The sequence below is a fragment of the Pinus tabuliformis genome, chromosome 3_1 (assembly GCF_031772625.1).
Source record: "Pinus tabuliformis cultivar Carrire ecotype Pingquan chromosome 3_1, CPIR1, whole genome shotgun sequence".
NCBI lineage: Eukaryota > Viridiplantae > Streptophyta > Pinopsida > Pinales > Pinaceae > Pinus > Pinus tabuliformis.
This window is the reverse complement of record NC_142301.1, coordinates 604,841,184-604,854,474: the sequence shown is the minus strand read 5'-3', so window position 1 is coordinate 604,854,474 and position 13,291 is coordinate 604,841,184. Positions and strand designations below refer to the sequence as shown.

Genomic DNA, 13,291 nt, shown 5'->3' with positions numbered 1-13,291 from the left:
GGCCTACTTCTTTGTTTTGTGATAATCAGGGAGTGCTCAAACTTGCCAAGGATCCAGTCTTTCATGAACGAACAAAGCATGTGGAAACTCATTGCCACTACATTCGCCAGCTGGTTGAAGACGGCTCAGTTCAGTTGCAATATGTTCCCACAACAGAGCAGCCCGCCGACATTTTCACCAAGCCGCTTGGTCCTGATAAATTTGTAAAATTCTGCGGGTCTATTGGTGTTGTAAATAGATTGAGCATTAAGGGAGGGTATTAGAATATGTCTATTTTAGTATTTAATGCTCAGTCTTCTAGCTGTTGCTAATTTTATTCTTTTAGCAGTTTCTTAGATGAAACTGTTTGTACATAGAAACCTGATGTTTCTATTATTGTAAATATCTTTGTATTATCATTGAGCTATTTGCTCTTTGTGAATTAATTCATTCAATATTCTTTTACACGAGTGTTTCTAACTGTTTTAACCAATAGTTTTAGCCCACCACTTAGGCCGGAGAGTAGAAGAACTAATATCTAGAGTAGGTGGAGGAGGCTCAGGAACAACAGGTGCAGCAAGAGGAGGATTATTTTCCGAATGGAACTCAAGTAGTGCATGATCAAATACTGATGTTGCATCATCCCTCCCATCAGGTGGACCTAACGGAAGAAGAACACTGTGAGGCTGATCCTTCGAATATTGCTCAGAAGGAGGGGACTAGAAGAATCCTCTGTCTTCATCAAATACTACGTCTCGACTGAAGATAAGACGATCAGTGTCTATATCTATCAACCTATAGGCCTTGTGGTGATCACTGTACCCTATCATCATGAGTTTCTGGCTTTTGGAATCCAACTTAGAGCGCTTAGCAGTTGGAATCCAAACATATGCAATTGAGCCAAACACTTTGAGGTGCTAATCTTAGGCTTACGGCTAGACCAAACCTTTTCTGGAGTCTTCCCCTTAACAGCCTGAGTAGGTGATCGGTTAAGAAGATAGATAGTAGTAAACACTGCTTCAGCCCAAAATTTGTTGGGAACACTCCTGTGTTGTAACATGGAATGAGCCATTTCAACAACCGTACGGTTGCGAAGTTCGACAACACTGTTCTGCTGAGGAGTGTAGGTTGTAGTTAACTGGAGTTTGATGCCATGGGTATCACAGAAGTTGGAGAAAGCAGAAGAACAGAATTCCCCCCCGTTATCTGCCATAAGAGTTATGATATTACAACCAGAGTCTTTTTCAACTAAGGACCTAAACTTCTGAAAGATATTAAATACATTAGATTTATGTTTTAGAAAGTACACGCACATTTTTCTACTGAAATCATCTACAATAAGCAAAAAATATTTGCAACTAGTAACTGAAGATGTATTCATAGGACCACAAATATCAGCATGAATTAACTGGAGTACCTTAGATGCACGCCAAGATTCTCCATCCTTGAATGAAGACCGATGTTGCTTGCCAGCTTGACAGGCGTCGCACACTCCCAAATGTTGAGTCTGAATATCAGGTAACCTTGACACAAGTCCCTCTCGAGATAGCTAAGAGAGATACTGAATGTTTAGATGCCCATATCTCTAATGCCACAAAGTGCTGATGGGAGAAACACGAGCTGCTAGAGCCACTTCTGGAGAAGCACCAGTGTCAAGAAACTTGTATAGGCCATGATCCTCTAGGCCAACAGCAATCGTAAGACGAGTTTCCCTGTCACCACATCGAGCTGAGGAGAGTTTCTCATAATCTCGCTGACAGACAACAGATTAAGTTCCATACCAGGAGCATAGTACACATTCAGGAAGATGAGTGTGCCCTCATCAGACGGGATTTGAACTGTACCTCTGCCAACCACTGTGTACTCACCTCTGCCGAATACCATAGAATCATTGAAAGATGAGAAGTCAGTAAACCAGTCACGCCTGTGAGAGAAATGACGTGATGCACCAGAGTCAATGTACCAGGCAGAAGACAGGGCATGATCTGAGGACTTCTTAGCCATAAAGGCATAAAAGGCAGATTCCTTCTGCTCGAAATGTTTTGCAACATTCACTTTCTGATGAGACCTTCCCTGCTTCTTCTGTTCAGAGGCAATCCTCTATCGGCAATCTTTCTTCATGTGGCCAAACTTGTGATAGTAATTACACTGCACATTTTTCTTCTTAGCAGGATTAGAAGGCCGAGAAGAACCTTTCTGCTGAAAGAACTGAGAGGACTGATATTTGGTAGCAAAAGCATTTTCTGAGGATGCTGACGAAGCACCACTACCAAACTGTTGTTTCCAACGATCCTGCTGCAAGAGTTTGGTGCATAACTCCGGAAACTTTAGATCAACATTAGTGGAGGTAATGTTGAGTGTTTCTATGAAGTGCTCATAAGGTTTTGGTAGACTTTTCAGAGTGATGACTACCATAACTTCTTCCTCCATGGTCTGACCAATGGCTTCAGGCTGATTTCGAATGTCTTTAATCTTGTTAAGATGTTCCTGTAAAGACATACGTTCGTCCATCATGATGGAGAACAACTGATTCTTTAGAAAGAAAGCTCTGCTCTTGTCGAATGTCTCATGCAATTCTTTCAAATGTTGCCAGATTTCAGCCGCTGTCTTGCCGGAAGGAATCTGTGGTAACTGATTATCAGTCACAGAGAGTTTGAGAAGCATAACAGCCTCTCGATTTCGATCATCAAACTTATTTTGATTTGCACCAGGTGTACCAAGACTGAGCTCTTTGCCCAAAACGAGCTGGTCAAGACGCTTATATTTAAAAATGGTCAACATTCTCTGTTTACAGATGTTATAATTGGTGCCATTAAAGCGCTGACTGGCTTCCAACATCAAGTTGGTTAGCAAGGCCATCTGCACGTTTCCCAAGATAGAAAACAACAAAGGAGTTCGGCACAGATTTCGATGCAGATGCCAGTCGATCCGGACAAAATCTAATAGGTGCGTTGTCCAGGAAATACCGAATCGACCGCCGGAAAAATTACGAAATAAAACTCACATCAGCAGCCCGTTATACGTCATTTCTACATACCATCGAAGAGAAAAACTGGAACCGACTTCACCGCCTTCGCATACAACCCTCGGGAAACTCTCCCCGCAGGAACACTACAGAGAAAATCCTAGATTGATTGGGATCCCAGATAAAATGCTGAACACTGATTCGAGACTTTTTTTTAGCCAACAGAGTACGTAAATCCTCAACCCGAAGACAAATCGAGACGTGCGGACACAAGGATAACCAGATCCGGAGGACCGAAAACCCTCATGTTTACACGATTGATTCGACTCACCAGAATCGCTATCCGAGGAACAATTTTCCTCTGCACAGAATGGCAGATCTATTTTCTCTCTCCGCAGAGAAAAGAACGAGGAATTCTGTGAATCGATGGAGAAACCCTCCTGCTTAGCCTCTTCCAGAATAGAATTAGACCTGCCAGGGGAGAAAAAGAAGCGTTTGGAGCTCAAACCACACACCAAACCCGGGGGCAAATCGTTGGACCTGCTGCTGGAATCTGTGGAAAAGACGCTAGACAGCCTGCGCGTCCCGAGAGAAGGAAAAGGCCAGGGAGTCCAACGCACTGTCGTAGTCGAAGACGTCCCAGATTCGAGAAACAGGTACCCTCGAATTTAAAGGATTGCGATGATGGTTCCAGAGACGCACAGCAACAGTTGAAGTTTCCAAAACAGCCTCTTCTGGGATCTAATTGATACAGAAAAAGAGTGGGTTACGACGATGGCTCTAGAAACGCCCAGCAACAGTGGATTCTCTGCTGCTATAATAATGTATCGATCCAGTAGAGAGCAATTTCGAAATGAAGCACGAAATTTTTCAAACAATGAAAAATTATTTCGAAAAAAATACCCGAGCTCTGATACCATAATGAATGAATGAATTGAATTGATTTACAATGAGCAATGAAGCTCAATAAATAATACAAATGTATTTACAGAAACAACAAATTTCTACTAAGAAATAGAAACAGCAAGTTCTAATAAGAAACTGCTAATAAGATCACAGACGATCTTATCCGAGTAAAATGAGCATTAAACACTAAAACAACATTATGCTAATTTCAAGCAAATACCCATTTACTAAACCATTTGTTATTTTGCTGCATCCAAGTTTTTTTGTTCTTGCACAATCTATCATTAAAGACAACCTTAGGCCATCTACCCTCTTCCATTTGCTCAATTTTTTTAAATACCTTATGACTCGCACCATAGCAATTGCTTCAATAGGAGCAATCCCTGTTTCACTTAACAAAATATCATAAGGAACTGCACTTTTAATTTTAAATTTATTTGTAATCAAACACTTCTGAATTTTCTCAATTTGTCTCTATTGCATGTCGAATGGACTCTTGGCCCATTGTTCACAACCATAGAGAATCACCGGAATTGCTAGAAGCCCAAAAACAGTGTGAGTGGTTTTCTAGTCCCAAAACTCTGCCTCTCTACACCTATTTTGAAAAGCATAAAATGCTTTCCAAGCCCCCAAAGTTCTTTTCTTTCTACAACCATTCCAGCTTAGATTTTTGTTGAAGTCAATTCTGAGGTATTTGTAATCCGCAACTTCTTCCAGAATATTGCCTTCAAAGTAGAACTTATGCTGGTTATGTTTTCTTTTCTTAGAGAAGACCACTACTTTAGTTTTGTTGATATTGACTTGCATCCCCACACCTCTACAAAAATGCTCAAGGGATAGTAAGTGCTCTTGCGAACCAAGAGCCGATTTAACAATCAGAATAAGGTCATATGCATACAAAGGAGCCTTATAACAAACTTGCCCAAATAGATACCATCACCCCCTTGCGAATTTAACCACTCCTCAAGCTTGTTGATATATATAAACCAAAAAGGATAGGAGACAGTGGGCAACCTTGTTTGTCCCCGATATCGCTTCTAAAACTTTTAGAAATGCTCGTTGAAGTTCTAATTTTGACTTTCACCTCTTAATACAGCTTATACACCGCTGCTCTCAAATGTTTAAGAACCCCAAATTCCTCCATTCTGTGTCAAAGCTTATGCCTAAGAACATCAATCTTCGGGAACATCGTTACTTGGTATACATGTATTTTTTCCAGGTGATGTTCATTTTTCTTCATCTTCACATAAATTTTGAATTTTATCTATTCCATCCTCTTATATTATTCATATTATTCTTGTGATATTGAATGCAGGAACTTCTAACGCTTTATTGTCTTTGATCACTGTAATCATATTAATCTTATTTTTATAAGATACTTTATCTTAGTGTTGATAATTTTTTGCATATCGGTTGTTTTGTGGTCAAGTAGTGCAGCAGGTACACGACTCTTTAGATCAGCGGGATTTTCAAGTACACTCGATATTACTTGTTAGGGCACTTACAAAGAAAATTATATAGGTAATCTGTAATTTCATTTACCAGAATTCTGCATTTTAGGCTCCTAAGGGCAATTTCTTTTCAAGTTTTTGGTTGTTCGGATCCATTATATGGAGCAAGTGAAAAATGCACAATCCATTTGTTGCACCTCTCAGTCATTTGTTGATTGGAATATCCAGCCATCTTTTGTTTAGTTATTGTTCTTCTGAGTGGTATGTAACTTGGGAAATTACGTTATAGAAACCTATTTAGAAGTATAGATCTCTATTTGCAGTGTATTATAATTGACAAAGGTTATGGATGGATTGTGCTAAGTTATGAAGAATCAATGTGAATAGTTGGTCTTCTCAACGTGTTTAATTGCAGGAGGATGGGCTACTTCAAACTACGCGTCGAAGACCAAAGTATGTTGCTCCTAGTGTATCTTAAAAAATTTCAGTTTAATTTCAGATTAAAATAGGGTATTGAACTGAACTTGTTTGACTGGATGGCAGTTTTATTAGCACCAGGCTATAAATTGAAACCGGTTACCTTGTTCTATGAAGCTCATCAATGATAAAGGTTATGATGGTGCAACTACACACTTGTGGTCATGTGGGGTTATCCAGCTTGATTTGATGGCAGGTTACTTACCCTTTGATGAATCAAATCTTCTGACACTATACAAAACAGTAAGGATGCTAGAAGAATGCAAATTTACCTACTATTGTTGTATTTAATTTTCTTTTTAGCACTTTTGTAAAAAAAAAAGGAACTGAACGACTAACGTGATGCTACTGAACTGTAGATCTATAAAGCTGATTCACCTGCCGTCCATGGTTTTCTTCTAGTGCAAACAATACTGATTTGGAGAATTTTCGATCCAAAGCCAATGACGGCAACTGAACTGGTACTGAATTGTATTCTGTAATGTTGCAGATATGTTCAGCTTGTCCCATGGATTACCTTTACTGTTATTCGAATCCATCTCATACTTGACAGCGATAGAATTCGAATCCATCTCTCAGAGAATTAATGGTTTAAGAAGGGCTACAAGCCGCCAAGTTCCAAGAAGACGAGAAAAGTCTGGACGACATAGATGTTTTTTTAATGACTCAGACGTAAGATCTTGTATGTGAAATATTGTTTTCAAGTTTCTGAGTAGACAACCTATGTTAATGAAAGCATTTGAACTTATGTCTATGACACAAGGGCAACTCATCAATTTCTTCGAAAAGCATATGGTGTGTTACCGAAAATCGTAAGTTACATCGATGTTTTAAAAAAATTGTTTTTCTCTAAATGCAAATCAATATCTAATTTTCATGCATTTTCAAGTAGAATACGGGTGGGACTAGTCGTATGGATGATGATGCCTCCAAAAATTTGAATACAGGTGAGACTACTCGTAAATCGATTCCAAACACCAAAATTCTAGAGGCCGGAGTTGGTGGTGGAATTTGTTTTCATATTGTTTGTATCCTCCTACACTACGACGTATGGATGATGCCTCCAGAGATTTGAACACGGGTGGGACTACTTGCAAATCAATTCCAAACACCAAAATTCCAGAGGCCGGAGTTGGCAATCAGAGTTTCTTTCATATTGCTTGTATCCTCCTACACTATGGGCGTATGGATGACACCTCAAGAGATTTGAACACAGGTAGGATTACTTGCAAATCAATTCCAAACACCAAAACTTTAGAGGCTAGAGTTGGTGATGGGACTTGCTTTCATATTGCTTGTATCCTCCTACACTACGGGCGTATGGGTGACGCCTCCAAAGATTTGAACACGGGTGGGACTACTTGCAAATCGATTCCAAACACCAAAACTCCAGAGGCCAGAGTTGGTGATGGGACTTGCTTTCATATTGCTTGTATCCTCCTACACTACGAGCGTATGGGTGACGCCTCCAGAGATTTGAACACGGGTGGGACTACTTGCAAATCGATTCCAAACACCAAAACTCCAGATGCCGGATGTGGTGATGGGACTTACTTTCATATTGCTTGTATCCTTCTACACTAGGGGTGTATGGATGACGCCTCCAGAGATTTGAACATGGCTGGGACTACTTGCATATTGATTCCAAACACGAAAACCCCAAAGGCCGGAGTTGGAGATGGGACTTGCTTTCATATTGCTTGTATCCTCCTACACTACGGGAATATGGATGATGCCTCCAGAGATTTGAACATGGGTGAGATTGCTTGCAAATCTTTCCAAATACTAAAACTCCAAAGGTTGGAGTTGGTGATGGGACTTTCTTTCATATTGCATATATCCTCCTACACTATGGGCGTATGGATGATGCCTCCAGAGGCTTAAACATGGATGGAACTAGCAAATTGATTCTAAATACCAAAACTCTAGAGGTCAAAGTTAGTGATGGGACTTGATTTTATATTTATTGTATCCTCCTACACTACGGGCATATGGATGACGCCTCTAGGGATTTGAACACAAGTGCAACTACTTACAAATTGATTCCAAACACTAAAATTCTAGAGGTTGGAGTTGGTGATGGGACTTCCTTTCATATTGCTTGTATCCTCCTACATTGCAGGCGAATGGATGACGCCTCCAGAGATTTGAACACGAGTGGGATTACTTGCAAATCAATTCCAAACACCAAAACTCCAGAGGTTGGAGTTGGTGATGGGACTTGCTTTCATATTTCTTATATCCTCCTACACTACGAGCATATGGATGATGCCTCCAGATATTTGAACACTAGTGGGACTACTTGCAAATTGATTCCAAACACCAAAACTCCAGAGGCCGTAGGTTGGTGATGGTACTTGCTTTCATATTGCTTGTATCCTCCTACACTACGGGCGTATGTATGACACCTCCAAAGATTTGAACATGGGTGGGACTACTTTCAAATTGTTTCCAAGCACCAAAACTCCAAAGGCCGGAGTTGGTGATGGGACTGGATTTCATATTACTTGTGTCCTCCTACATTACGGATGTATGGATGATGCCTCTAGAGATTTTAACATGAGTGGGACTACTTGCAAATAAATTCCAAATACCAAAACTCCAGAGGCCGGAGTTGGTGATGGGACTTGCTTTCATATTACTTGTATCTTCATACACTACGGGCATATGGATGACCCCTCCAGAGATTTGAACATGGGTGGGACTACGTGGAAATTGATTCCAATCACCAAAACTCCAGAGGCCAGAGTTGGTGATGGGACTTGCTTTCGTATTGCTTGTATCCTCATACACTACGGGCATATGGATCACCCCTCCAGAGATTTGAACATGGGTGGGACTACCTGGAAATCGATTCCAATCACCAAAACTCCAGATGCCGGAGTTGGTGATGGGACTTTCTTTCATATTTCTTGTATCCCCCTACACTATGGGCGTATGGATGACGACTCCAGAGATTTTAACACAGGTGGGACTACTTGCAAATCGATTCCAAACACCAAAACTCTAGAGGTCGTAGTTCATGAGGGGACTTGCTTTCATATTGTTTGTATCCTCCTACACTATAGGCATATGGATGACGCCTCCAGAGATTTGAACACGGGTGGGACCACTTGCAAATTGATTCCAAATAACAAAACTCCAGAGGTCGAATTTGGTGATGGGACTTGCTTTCATATTGGTTGTATCCTCCTACACTACGGGCGTATGGATGATGCCTCCAAAAATTTGAACATGGGTGGGACTTCTTGTAAATCGATTCCAAACACGAAAACTCTAGAGGCAAGATTTAGTGATGGGACTTTCTTTCATATTTCTTGTATCATCCTACATTATGGGTGTATGGATGACGACTCGAGAGATTTTAACACAGGTGGGACTACTTGCAAATCGATTCCAAACACCAAAACTCTAGAGGTCGCAGTTCATGAGGGGACTTGTTTTCATATTGTTTGTATCCTCCTACAGTATGGGCATATGGATGACGCCTCCAGAGATTTGAACACGGGTGGGACCACTTGCAAATTGATTTCAAACAACAAAACTCCAGAGGTCGGATTTGGTGATGGGACTTACTTTCATATTGGTTGTATCCTCCTACACTGCGGGCGTATGGATGATGCCTCCAAAAATTTGAACATGGGTGGGACTACCTGTAAATCGATTCCAACCACGAAAACTCTAGAGGCAAGATTTAGTGATGGGACTTGCATTCATATTCCTTGTGTCCTCCTACACTACGAGCGTATGGATGACGCCTCCATAGGTTTGAACACGGGGGGGACTACCTGCAAATCAACTCCCAAGAGGGAAGTGGAGCATGAGATCCAACTATTAATGGGCTCCCCAGTACTAAACATTGAGATGTACAAATAGTGTGTTATAGAAGCGAGGTGAAGAAACAACTACAGTCGCTGCTAGAATAGGGTGTCATTCGACTGACTACATCACCATGTACGTCACCCATCATCATAATGTCAAAAAAGGATGGGACTCGCTGGATGTGTATTGACTACAAGGGGTTGAACAATATCACGCTCAAGAATAGGTACCCCCTCCCCAGGATAGATGACTTGTTGGATCAGTTAAAACAATTGAAATACTTCACCAAGATAGACTTAAATTTGGATATAAGCAGGTTCAAGTCAGAGAAAAAGATACTTGAAAGGCAACCTTCAAAACCAAGGATAGTTTATAGGACTGATTATTCATGTTATTCGACCTATGTAATGCACTAGCTACATTTATGAAGTTAATGAATGATATACTACGCCCTTTTATAGATTCATTTGTTATTACCTATTTGGATGATATAATGGTATATAGTTCTACTTGGGAAGAGAACATCTTACATTAAGCACAGTTGTTGAAGAAATTAAAGAAGCAATAGTTGCTAGAGAATCTCAAGAAATGTGAGTTTGCGTAATAGTGTTTAGTGTATCTCAGGTATGTGATAGGTGGAGGAGAGAGATCATCCTGCCAAGATGGACGTCATCATGAAATGGCTAGCGGTTACTAATGTTTATGAGGTTAGGAGTTTCGTTAGGGCAAACCAATACCTGAGGAAATTCATACCCTCATTTTTAATGGTAGCAGTGCCACTCCATGCCATAACAAGTGGAAATAGTTTCCAATGGCGAAAGGGTCGAAGACCTTTGATGAGCTAAAGAAGAAGAATAGTCAAGCACCAGTTATGGAATTATCAAATTTGCAGTGGACCTTCAAGGTGGAGATCGATGTGAGTGGGTATGTTATGGGAGTAGTCATGATGCTTGTATGCTACCATTCTGAAGTATTTCATGGGGTAACTCTTAACTACCCTACCTACGACAGGGAGCTTTATGCCCTAGTGCAAACTATGAAGAAGTGGAAACACTATCTAATGGGAAAGGAGATAGTGATCCATGCAGATCACTAGCTAATATAATACTTGTAGGCCCAGAGTATTCTACAATAGACTAGGCATTACAATTGGATGGAATTTCTGCAACAATTTTGTTTAGTGATCAAGTATAAGAAGGGGAGAACAAACAAGTTGGATGTCATGTTTTCAAGGCACTTCACATAAAAGATCACAACTTTTGGCACTCTAATGCATATTGAGCCATTCACACATGATGCATAAAGAGAGGCATATTCAGAGGATGAGGACTTCAAGGAGTTGTTTCAATAGTTGTAGAGCTAGAGTCATGTGCAAAATGGTGACAATGCAGTTGACTACCATCTCTAGGATAGGTTACTCTACAGGCTGGATAAGTTGTCCTAAATGTGAGCGATTGAAGCTAGTTAGAGAGGCTCACACCTCCAAGGTTGTAGGGCACTTTGGTGTAGGGAAGATAATCACCAACTTGCAGAAGTGTGTGCATTGGCCCAAGGTGCAAGAACAAGTAGTTGGATTCATAAGTGTTAAGATATGGTATGTTCTATGCTTAGAGCAGTTTACTTCTTTTTCTTATTATTATCCACAGATTAGCAATCACATGTACATTAAGTAAAGTGCAGATAGAACATTAAACGATTGACAGAAAACAAGCCAAGACAAGAGACACAAGATGTGGTGGCTAGCCAGGGACAAACCCCAACATGGGGAAACCCTTTGATCAAATCTTTTTTTATCTTCAATAATTCAGCAAAGAGAAATAGTACAAGGATCTAATTTATATCAGTAGCAACAAACCCCATATCAACCCTAAACTAGGGCAACAAACCCTAGATCGAACTTGTCAAGTCTCCACCGGTGAGTCGTTCACCATGCACTAGTCTAAGACTTCATCGTGCACCAGTCCAAGATTTCGCCACTCACCATTGCAAGATTTCGCTGCGCACCAGTCCAAGATTCCCCGCGCACCAGTCCAAGATTTCACCGCGCACGAGTCTAAGATTTCGCCGCGCACTAGTGCAAGATTTCGCCGCGCACCAATCCAGGATTTCGTCGCGCACCAGTCCAGGATTTCGTCGCGCATCAGACCAGGATTCACTACGCACCGGTCCAAGATTTCGCCGCGCACCAGTATAAGATTTCAAACGACCTGTTTTGGCTCGGGTGAGAGAGAGATGTGATGATCTGTGTGTGTGACAAAATGAGGAAAAGACCTCTTGTATTTATACACAAATGTTGATGATGAATAGATGTGTCAGTTGGTCTTCTAAGCGTACATGAGTTGCTGGTCGGCTTGATAATTATTCCATAATCAAAATAAATTCATATCTCCATAAATACTTATCGGAATCGGATGATCTTTAGATCAATCCTACACCTCTCGACGAGAGGAATCTAGGAAAAATATTATCAGCCATGAATAAGGTGACCCACATGGAGTTTGGCCCTAGTTGCCAATTTTAACACTCCCTCTCAACTAGGGAGAACTTCATCAACAATTCGTCTGTTTGTCGCTACTATTCATCCATCAAATGCACTGCCCTGTACAGCTTGACCCCTGCTCTGCTCTGCTCTGTTCTGCCTTGTGCTGATCTGCTCTGCTCTGCTCTGTTCTGTTTTGCTTTGCTCGAATTATGAAGAAGAAGAAGTGATCGAGGATGTATCATACCATCCTCCACTGACTCAAAGTCAATCTCAGAGTGTGTACCACTGGTCCCAGACCAGTCCTCAACCGACCCGAAGTCAGTGTCATAGTGGGTACAACTCCTACCACTGGTCCCAGACCAGTATCATTGATCCCAGATCAATGAAGGTCATCCTAGCATAGGGAGTACGATGGGTACAACGATGCATCCATCGGTACTATTATGGTCCCTATCCTCATTTCCCTGCTCATTGATCAAATGAGAGGTACTTCCCATGAGTCCCAGACTACATGGGTAGGATGCCTTGATAGGAGAACTAATCATCCTGTCCACAGGAGAGCGAATCATCCTGTCTAGTGGATGGCACAGAGAACTAATCATCCTGGCCCACAGGAGAGCAAATCATCTTGTTCCACAATCGCCATGGAGAACACGTCATCCAGGCCTCACAGGAGAACTAATCATCCTGCTACACAATCGTCATGGAGAACACATCTTCCAGACCTCACAGGAGAACTAATCATCCTACTACTCAATCGTCATGGAGAACACATCATCCAGACCTCACAGGAGAACTAATCATCTTGCTACACAATCTTCATGGAGAACACATCATCCAGACCTCATAGGGGAAGTGATCATCCTGTTACATAGTCGCCACGGGGTGTCACCAGGGAAAGTTTTGATTCTCTTACCCTGTACACGTACACCACCAGGGGATGGTAAGTTTTGATTCTCTTACCCTGTACACGTACACCACCAGGGGATGGTGAGTCACCCTGTGGTCATATGTCACTCCAAGAAGTACCTCGCACCCCCCTGGAGCTCTAAGAGCTCCATACATCATACATGACCCTCATCAGAGGGTTTCTGAACGACACCAAGTCGTTCTCGGAAAGTCAAAAATTTGACCTTTCCTAGGGGCTTTGTCAGAATGTTGGCGACCTGTTCATCTGTACCGATATGTTGGAGCCTTATAGCTCCCCGC

At 41.4% G+C, this 13,291-nt stretch overlaps 1 long non-coding RNA gene across 1 annotated transcript in view; it reads left to right on the top strand.

The window, feature by feature from the left end:
* LOC149188452 (uncharacterized) overlaps positions 1-6,528 on the top strand; it is a 76,472-nt gene extending 69,944 nt beyond the window's left edge. Inside the window, exons 3-6 of the long non-coding RNA XR_016256286.1 lie at positions 5,283-5,371; positions 5,689-5,754; positions 5,845-6,021; positions 6,138-6,528. This is a non-coding gene — a long non-coding RNA (uncharacterized LOC149188452). The remainder of the gene's footprint in view (positions 1-5,282; positions 5,372-5,688; positions 5,755-5,844; positions 6,022-6,137) is intronic.
* The last annotated feature ends 6,763 nt before the right edge of the window (positions 6,529-13,291 follow it).